Source organism: Perissodus microlepis, chromosome 18, assembly GCF_051167445.1.
Source record: "Perissodus microlepis isolate ML-2025 ecotype Zambia chromosome 18, ASM5116744v1, whole genome shotgun sequence".
NCBI classification, from domain to species: domain Eukaryota; kingdom Metazoa; phylum Chordata; class Actinopteri; order Cichliformes; family Cichlidae; genus Perissodus; species Perissodus microlepis.
Window position 1 is genome coordinate 11,567,350 of NC_140478.1, and position 11,016 is coordinate 11,578,365.

The window sequence follows — 11,016 nt, forward strand, 5'->3', positions numbered from 1 at the left end:
CGTCTCTGAACCTCTGTTGAACCTTGGTGGACTATAGAAGTGGAAGACAATTACATTTTGGCTACATTTTGCACAAGGTCACCAAAATTGGACAACAGAAGACTGAAAAAATAGCACACCATATCATAAAACTCAGATAAAATCGAACTGGTATCTGGAACATGACAATAAGTTCAATGTACTCAAATGACTTTGACCCCCAGAACAAAACTAATGTCAGTGTCCTGTACAGTGCGTCATGGTGAAAACACGTATAAGTTATTCTACATATGTATTTCACCAACATAAGCAGTGAAAACTCTAACTCAGCTTGAACTGGGCTTAGTGCAGTTCTATGATTTGTCCAGTAGAGGGGGATAGATGTCAGATGTTGGATCACCAAGGCAGCGCCTCAAAGTTTCCAGGACTACATCATCCTTATCACAGATGAACACAGTATGTTTTCATATTGTACTAGCTGAGTATTTTGATTGAATGGTCCTCAAAACCGGATGTTCTGCTGTGTTAATTATATGCAGACCTTTCAGATAAATGCACAGAAATGTAAAAATGACAGTGGGTCAACTCACACTATGCTACTTTGAACCCATGAGTAAAATCTGCTGACTGGAAATTGTTCAGTATCCTTGGAATAAGTTTATATTTTAATTTAGCTCATGTGCTTGGCTCTATCTCATAAACATGATATCATAGTGATTAAACATATACAGTGCTAACCACAAATTTAGATAAATAATGCTGGGAAGAAGACTAAAAAAAGTACTTTCAACCACTAGTACAATTTTCTAATATCGGCAATGATACATATTTGATGATGGTATATGAGAATAGGAGATTTATTGTTAAATATAACAGTTAAATATAATGATATGAATCTAACCTAGTTTGATAGGAAAAAACATTTTGGAAATCAGCTGTATTGAATTTCTAACAGTGAAAATACATTATTAATCTGGTATTTTAAATATTGTTGAGCACTCACAACCGATAACATCTCATCTCATCTTCAGAGTTGAGATATTCAAGCATGTTTCAGGAGCAAACAAAAGAAAAAAGAAAAGAGAAAAACATGACGATGTTTTGTTAAGATCCACCCGATAAACATAAAACTAAACTCAACAGGGAGGAAAATGCAAACAAATCCTCCTATGTACCTGACAGTCCACCCTACCATTCATCAGGGGCCATTTCCAAGTCGTGCACTTTCTTTTTGCAGATTTAACATGGACCCACCACTGGGAGAAAAATGGGACAAGGTGTGCAAACTGAAAGCCTTAAGACTGCGTGACAACCGTGATAAATGCAGCACCCACTGACACAGCTATGGAAATACACAAAAGATACCTTTGTCTTGTCACAATAATCCTAATCTGTTTGAAGATGGGCCACATTAGAGGGAACGAGAGAGAAAGGAAGAGAGGAGAAAAAAAAGAAAGAAAGAAACACAGCCTGGAAAGCAGATTTCTGGTCAGCAGTGATAAATGTTACTACATCAGGAAACGCGGCTCAGTATGATGTTTCCCTCTAATGGCCTGATTGCTCAATTAATTCTGTGGCTCGCTCTTTGCCGGCCCCCTTTAATGTGGAAACAGCTATATTTTCTCCCAGATTAGTATAGATACACGCTGACAGTCTGCGCTGCTCAAGGTATTTGGGAGGTATAATTCATTCATAATGCCACAATGCACCCCATCTATCATCTCAGGTTTTCCATCCACTAACTTGCCGCTTGCTCCCTCCTCTCATTCCAGGCTGCTGGCTCTTGTGGGGCGGGTGGAGGAGGCGGACGGGGCTAAACTCACACCCTGGTGGTGATGTGTTTGTCTGTGTGCATATATGCGATTTAGCAAAAACGGGGAGGTGTTGGTGTTGGTGGGGTGAGATATGAAAACTCTTAAGATATGAAGTGTGTGTGTGTGTGCGCGCTATCGGGGTGTGTGGGCTTGTGGGGCTTGCAAGGTTGTGAGGTCGGCAGCTTCTCTTCTCCTGATGAATTAGCTGGCATATGCAAGCGATGAATTACCAGGCAACGGGAGTCAATTATCCAAAGGAAGAAAGAAAGAAAAAAAAAGAAACATGGACCCTGTGCCTGTGGCCCCGGGGTCCCTTTTCCAATTCAGAGTGATTTTCCTAAAATGTAGAAGGGAAGAGAGGAGAAGCAGCCTTGAAGGAGTGAGAGCGGGATGATGAGGGCTGGAAAATAAAGAGAACGAATGAAACTGCTATATGTGTGTGTGTGTGTGTGTGTCCCATTCCACCCGCCTCACCTATTTCCATCCATTCCCTCTCTCCCCGATCAAATCCAAAAGGCAAAGCGCAGTGTGAAAATGCAAAAGGCTATTATCAGGCCTTCAGAGTACACAAATGCCACTTATGATGGATGAGTGTGGGATTTAGAAAGGCCTCCTGTCAAACACCAGCTATTTCCCCTCCATAAGTGACCCTCTCTTTTCCTCACTTGTCTCTTGTATCAGAACCATATCGGGCCCCCAGTTGAAATAAGTGGAAGACATTTGTAATGTACTGAAATAGGTGTACACACACACAGTGTCCCCTGCTGTTTTTGCCATTTAATTGCTAACCTTCTTTAGAGGGGAGAGGGTAAGATCGAGTGCTGCTGGGATCTAATATTTTTGAGAACAAGAGGAAAGGTGCGCTGATCACACACTGTGACAAATTGCTGTAAGAATACAGGAAAAATACAGTATTCAACCTTTACAATTGAATACTGTACAATCATACACTACATATATATTTTTAAATTTAATTTAGTAGTGATGTGCTCAATTAAAAAAAACACCAAAACATTTGTGTTTAGTTTGTTGCTTTGAGGCGAGAAAAGAAAAGAGGATGATATAAGCTCAAAATGGGCAAGCAAAGCCAAATGTCACTTAGACTTTGATTTTTGTGAATGTGCTATGTGGTTCTCAGTGATTGTTGTTAAGTTTTAGATACATCCGTGTGCCACAGTGATCAAAACAGCTAAAGCAAATACTCAAGTCCAGACAGCTTTCATTTTAAGGCTGGTTTGAATAAACTTTAATTAAAGATGCACAACTGTAACTGTGAGATGAAACCGAATCACAAAAATGCTGAGAGCTTGAGAGGTCAGCATGAACAATTATGTTTTCAAAGATACAGATTTACAGGAATTTAAAACTAAAATTTAAAGCTTCTATTCACATATATATATATTTTTACAGGAAGAAACCTTTATTGCAGATTACAGTAGCCACAGTGTAAAGGGATGGTTTGCGTGCTGGTAAATCCAGCAGCGAGCACTTAAGCAGTAACCTTAGCAGGAATCACTATGGCTTCTGCTCGTTTGCATTTTACATACAGCACCAGTAAGGAAAGATTAGACACTCAGCTGTGAAATGGAAGAAAGTAAAGTGCAGCACTGAGCAAAGACGAGGAGATTTCACTGAACTGTCGCACTTTAGGTAGCTGAAGACACTCACTATAAAATAATTATATCCGTAGACTGACTGTGTGCAACTATTATCTTTCCTAAAGTTGCTTTCGATAGACCAATTTAATCATAATAGTTGGACTCACTGTGTAAGGAAACTGAAAATTGAAAAGACAAGAAAAGAAAAGAGGATGATATAAACTCAAAACGGGCAAGCAGAGCCAAATGTCATTAACGGTTTTAAATCCTAAACTTTCTGGCTGCCAAAACAAATTACCATTAACAAAAGATTCTTAAGTTACAAGAACGAGTTAAGATGGAGAGTGTGTGTTAAAGCTGGAGAGAGTTCCCAGTGAAATAGAAAAGAGGGATATAAGAATAAAACAAAAGACAGTTATGCGCTAATGTTTAGCACCGAACGACTGGCCTCTGCAAAGACTGTTATGAGGGTAACGCTTGATATGAACCATTAACACCAAGTCCAGAAAAATCTAAACACTGCAACACAACCTTCACAAAAACACTAAGAATACACCAAAAAATACAGTGCTTTGCATTTAAATGATATACTCAGGAGACAGTTTATTAGTTTATTACTCTCACAAAGACATTTTAGCTTATATTCAATGCTTTATTATACGTTACAGCTTGTTATTTGCAGAGGTGGGAAGTAACGAAGTACAGATACTTCGTTACTGTACTTAAGTAGAATTTTCAGATATCTGTACTTTACTTTAGTATTTATTTTTCGGAAAACCTTTTACCTTTACTCCGATCATTTTTAAACAAATATCTGCACTTTCTACATTTTCAAAACAGGCTCGTTAGTTTTGCTTTAATGATTTTTTTTTTGAGTCATTTCATGTCACTTTCAAGCAAAAAAAACTATTTGAGCCTGAAGGGAAAAGCCAGTCCTGTTCCTGTATTAATCACCAGGAGATGTTGTTTAAACGAGATGAAAGACACAAAACCGTGAGCCATAGTCAGGGATTAAAGTGGGCTTGTTTTGTTATTTATTTAATTTTTTAGCACAACACCAGAACAACTGCAAGTGCCCATAAGTTGTGGCTGCGTCTAGCTATAGCCCCACTGAAGGCAAAGAGCGAGCATAAAGGGAAACTCAACAAACATAGCAACCACACAGTGTGTTTGCTATGCACATTGTAAATAATATTACATGTAATTAACACAGGAGATTACATTTGGGTGAGGCGGGCAATAACCAAAGAGTTAAATAGAATGTAAAATTTGCATGAGACACAACTGAAAACTAATTTTCTAAGTAAATGGTCTGGTATTTATATAGTACCTTTTTCTCCATTTGAGCACTCAAAGTGTTTTGTACTGCAAGTCAAAATCAATACCTAAGTGCTTTCTAACATTCACACACACACACACGCACAGTATGTTGGAAACATCAGGGGCAACTCTGAGAGCAGTATCTTTCCCAAGGATACTTCAGCATGTGGACATGCTGTCAGGCATCAATCCACTGACCTTCCTGCCAGCAGATGACCTGCTCTAACAGTCAAACAGTAAGTAACCAAAAGAGGCATATTGAATACTGTCTCACAATTATAATATAAATCATAACTTCACCAGAATTAAATCTCTTTTAGGTTAAAGGGAATCCAAAACTCAAATCCACACAATGCTAGGACTATCACACAAGGAGTTGGTGATGGTGATGTAGGGTTTTTGTTAGAGATGGCAATGTTTTTCATTATCAGCATCATAGTGTGGAGAACTCCTTGGTTTTTATACTTTTGTGGAGGAGGATAAAATTGGAGGACAACAGAAATTTAGGGTTAATTGATGCAATAAAAATGCAGTTTCTTAAAAGGACCTGTAATAAATTTGGTCTCTAGTATTTCCTAACATCGATACAAAAGTCCTGACTCTGAATGTGTATTCTGCCTCTCATGATGCTGTAGACGAATGTCTCTTCCTCTGCACACACTGATTTCAGTACGACTTTCCACACTGCACGGCGGTACATCTCTGCTATTCTCCGCACTCACAGTTTTCCTCTGGGACTATCAGCCCCGTCACTTCCTCTATTACCCCCTCACACACCCTTACATCCTCCTACACACACTCTCACGCACACATCATCTCCCTCCCACCCCGCGGCGACATGCGCTCCACAATGGAGAACAGAGTGGTTTGGGAAATGATGGCCATTTATAACTGCCTCACGCTGTATCAGAACACCTCACAATGTCTTACGCACACGTGCACACACACACACACACACACACACACACACACACACACACACACACACACACACACACACACACACATTATTGATAGTTTAGCAATGGGGTTGCAACAGAGATAGGAGACAAAGAGAGTACTGAATAATGTCACACACACACACACACACACACACACACACACACACACACACACACACACACTCTGTGTGCAAAACTGTCATGTCACATCCAAACAGCAGATCTCTTGCATGATTTTGGGATACATGTGTAGAAGATGGACATAACTTCCAGTTCTAAAAGTGAAGCTATTATGGAGCTTCTTAACCTTGCATTTTTTTCTAATGGCCAGTAGGGGGCAACTCCTTTAATACCAACAAAAGAAGGCAGTGACACATAGAGACAAACAACCATTTATGATTGCATTTTGACTGTGGGAGGAAGCCATACAACATACAAACTCCACATAGAAAGGCTCCAAACTGGATTTAATCCTTTGAACAGCTTGCTGCAAAGTGACGCCATAGCTTTAGAAGGAAAATAGTCATCTAATCATTTTATGGTCTCTTTCACATTTTTGATTCGCATTATGGGCCAACAAACCAACTGAGTTTTAACATGAGCACAATAAAAATATTGCTGTATTTCTTTTTTCTCCAGTTTTAAGAATGACATTGTATGGATACAGATAAAGACTCCAAGGCATTTTCATGGAAAATACAGGTACAAGGAACCATAATTAATAACATTAGCCATTAAGTCAGTGAGCCAAAGCAGTGAACCATCATCTGGACATCCACGCTGCTCTTTCCAGGTTTAAATGTGAGAAAGAGATATTGTTTTAGAGCAATAACTAAAAATTATAAAACTGATCCTCATTAGTGGTCAGTGTGAATTGCCTGCTTTCACATTTGTTTCACTCTTCTTTCAGAGACGGACAGAAGAGCCAGTGACTTTGTATTAATTAGGCTGCTTGTGGGAGGCTTTCTTAAAAGCAGGCCATCACATGGATACTGACGCTGTATTGTGCATACGTTTGTATTTCTGTGAATGCGCCTGCGTGTGAGGCTTCGGCCTGTCACCGAGCTGGATGGGCCGTCACTTTCTTAATTGCCTGAGCCTGACCTCGCCCCGCTCTGCTCAACTGGCTAATTACTGTGTCCACTTTCCAGCCAAGTGAATTCAACTCCATTCAAAGTGAGACTACTGACATTGTCATAATACAGTACAGCAGAGAAGATTTGTCCTTCTAGTGATCTATTCTACTCCCTGAGAGTTTCACCACTGTCTTGCAAACAAACGGTGATAATAAAAGTAATGTCATGGTTATATAATTTTATGTCTAAAAACCCAACCTAATGGATCTTTAAAGTGACTATGAGACAAAATCACGAAAAGTAAAAGTTCAGGAGGACAACTCACAGCACAAATCGAGAACTTGTCACAAGTGCTAAGGAATGAGAAGGAAAACAAGAGTGTCAGAAAAAGAGCGGAGTGAATTGAATCCTGATTGAAATCATGCAAATGAAATGCTAATGGCATGCTAATGAGCGAGGGGAGGGAGGGAGGTGTCAGGTAGGAGGTAAAGTTTGGTTAGAGAGCGAGCTGGCGAGACAGCAGGCAAATGGGCAACGCTTGGGTGAGCAGTGAGCGGGCTACCCATGATGCCTCGATAAGAGAAGGACCATTAAGCGACCGAAAGACGGAGAGATGGGGAGAGAAAGAGACTTGGAGAAAAGGCCCCGTGGGCTAATGAATGCTGATTAATTTCCAAATTACATTTCACAACTTTATTGGTTCCCTTTTTTTCCTCTGGTGCACATTCCCCATTAAAACCACCTCTCTGTCTTTGAAATCATGTGTATTCTTTGCTTATTAATTTGTAGTCTCTTGTCTTTAAAAGCCCCATTAAATTTGTCTTTAAAGCCATCTGAAGCTGAAGTCACGCAGTCGCACTGCAGAGACAGCTATTCAGAAAAGGAAATCTGTTTGTCTTTGCGGTCTTGTGCGCTCAGAAAGCTTGAGGTCCTTCAATGTTTTTTTTTTTTTTTTTTTACTCAAAGACTTTGATGCTGAATGCTGTGCAATGCAATTTGGCAAAGATAGTGACTCTTTTCAAGTATCTACTGATCTGTGTAAAAATATTTTCACTGTGTTAGCTAACTGAACTTTAGTGTTACATTAGACTCTAATAACACTTTTACTAACCACCTTTACAACTGTTCATTTACGTATACTTGTGTCTACTCAGCCAATCACATTGCAGCAACTTGGTGCATTTAGGCATGTACAGGGAGTGCAGAATTATTAGGCAAGTTGTATTTTTGAGGAATAATTTTATTATTGAACAACAACCATGTTCCCAATGAACCCAAAAAACTCATTAATATCAAAGCTGAATGTTTTAGGAAGTAGTTTTTAGTTTGTTTTTAGTTTTAGCTATTTTAGGGGGATATCTGTGTGTGCAGGTGACTATTACTGTGCATAATTATTAGGCAACTTAACAAAAAACAAATATATACCCATTTCAATTATTTATTTTTACCAGTGAAACCAATATAACATCTCCACATTCACAAATATACATTTCTGACATTCAAAAACAAAACAAAAACAAATCAGCGACCAATATAGCCACCTTTCTTTGCAAGGACACTCAAAAGCCTGCCATCCATGGATTCTGTCAGTGTTTTGATCTGTTCACCATCAACATTGCGTGCAGCAACAACCACAGCCTCCCAGACACTGTTCAGAGAGGTGTACTGTTTTCCCTCCTTGTAAATCTCACATTTGATGATGGACCACAGGTTCTCAATGGGGTTCAGATCAGGTGAACAAGGAGGCCATGTCATTAGTTTTTCTTCTTTTATACCCTTTCTTGCCAGCCACGCTGTGGAGTACTTGGACGCGTGTGATGGAGCATTGTCCTGCATGAAAATCATGTTTTTCTTGAAGGATGCAGACTTCTTCCTGTACCACTGCTTGAAGAAGGTGTCTTCCAGAAACTGGCAGTAGGACTGGGAGTTGAGCTTGACTCCATCCTCAACCCGAAAAGCCCCACAAGCTCATCTTTGATGATACCAGCCCAAACCACTACTCCACCTCCACCTTGCTGGCGTCTGAGTCGGACTGGAGCTCTCTGCCCTTTACCAATCCAGCCACGGGCCCATCCATCTGGCCCATCAAGACTCACTCTCATTTCATCAGTCCATAAAACCTTAGAAAAACCAGTCTTGAGATATTTCTTGGCCCAGTCTTGACGTTTCAGCTTGTGTGTCTTGTTCAGTGGTGGTCGTCTTTCAGCCTTTCTTACCTTGGCCATGTCTCTGAGTATTGCACACCTTGTGCTTTTGGGCACTCCAGTGATGTTGCAGCTCTGAAATATGGCCAAACTGGTGGCAAGTGGCATCTTGGCAGCTGCACGCTTGACTTTTCTCAGTTCATGGGCAGTTATTTTGCGCCTTGGTTTTTCCACACGCTTCTTGCGACCCTGTTGACTATTTTGAATGAAACGCTTGATTGTTCGATGATCGCGCTTCAGAAGCTTTGCAATTTTGAGACTGCTGCATCCCTCTGCAAGATATCTCACTATTTTTGACTTTTCTGAGCCTGTCAAGTCCTTCTTTTGACCCATTTTGCCAAAGGAAAGGACGTTGCCTAATAATTATGCACACCTGATATAGGGTGTTGATGTCATTAGACCACACCCCTTCTCATTACAGAGATGCACATCACCTAATATGCTTAATTGGTAGTAGGCTTTCGAGCCTATACAGCTTGGAGTAAGACAACATGCATGAAGAGGATGATGTGGACAAAATACTCATTTGCCTAATAATTCTGCACTCCCTGTAGAAATGGTTGAGATGACCTGCTGAAATTCAAACTGAGCAGAAGGGGGAAGAATGGTGATTTAAGAGACTTTGAATGTGGCATGGGTGTTAGTTACATACAGGCTTGTCTGAGTATTTCAGAAACTGCTGAAACTACTGGGATTTTTCTACACAACCATCTCTAGAGTTCACAGAGAATGGTCTGAAAAAGAGAAAATATCCAGTGCATGGAATTTTCTGCAGGCCTTGTTGATGTCAGCTGTCAGAGGAGAATAGCCAGACTCGTTTGAGGTGATAGAAAGGCAACAGCAACTCTTTGTTACTGCAGAAGAAGAACTCTGAATTCACAGTACTTTAAACCTTGAAGCAGATGGGCTACAGCAGGAGAAGACCACACTGGGTTCCACTCCTTTCAACTAAGAACAGAAAACTGAGGCCCCAATTGACACTGACTCACCAATATTGGACAATGGCCGATTGGACAAATGTTGCCTGGTCTAATGGGTCTTAAGTTTAATTGCAAAGATCAGATGGTAGGATCAGAATTTAGAGTAAACGACATGAAAGCATGTAATCACCCTGTGTTCTATCTGTGGTTTAGGCTGCTGTGGGCGGTATTTGCTTGGGAAGATTTGAGCTCCTTAGTAACAACTGAGCATAACTTAAACACAACAGCCTACCAGAGTATTGTTGGTGACCATGCAGTGACCACAGTGTATCCCTCTTCTGGTGGCTGCACAATACAGCTCACAAAGATATGCTAAAGTCACCAAGGCAGTTGTATCTTTGTCTTGGGGAGTAACAAAGATTTCCAGAAAACCGTCAAATACTGGGTCAAAGTAAATGTTATCTCCTGGTGCAAAGTGGTCAAAACTGTGCAGTACACAAAACATTCTTGGGGGAAAGGATTTCACAGCTGTAGAATACTTTGCTTCAAATTTTATTTATAGCCACCATGCAGGTGCAATGATCAGAGAGACTTTATATTATTTGTCTGCAAATATAATGTGTAATTAGCACATTATATGAATGTAGCAACAATTTAAAGGTGAAATCAGAGTCCTGTCGATGTAATTTTGTTTTAGCTTCTAGTTCCGCTTTTTAAAAGTGATTCACTGAATTTAGGTGAATAATGAGAAACAATTTTGTTTTGATGCAACAATTCATACACATGTGAAAGTAGTGTTTACTTTTCATGAAAATGCGATAAAAAAACATTGTTGCCAGTAAATTCAATGAACAATCAGGACAAATAATGGTGATCTCAATGCTGACTAAAATAATCATGATCATCATTTTGGTCATAATCATGAAGCCCTAACCTTAAATATTAAATAATTACAAGTGGAAATGAAGATTAGTGAAGCTTTATGGAGTTTTGAGAACATAAGAAAAAGATCTTCACCCAAAGAGTAGTAGGACGTTTCAAAAATCCCCTGAAGTTAGCATCTTTAGCCATGCTAGCATAATATGTTGCCATTAGCAGTTTACTATTCACAAATACACAACAGCCACGTTAGCCACCTGTTATCATTAATATAAAGGCTAATGG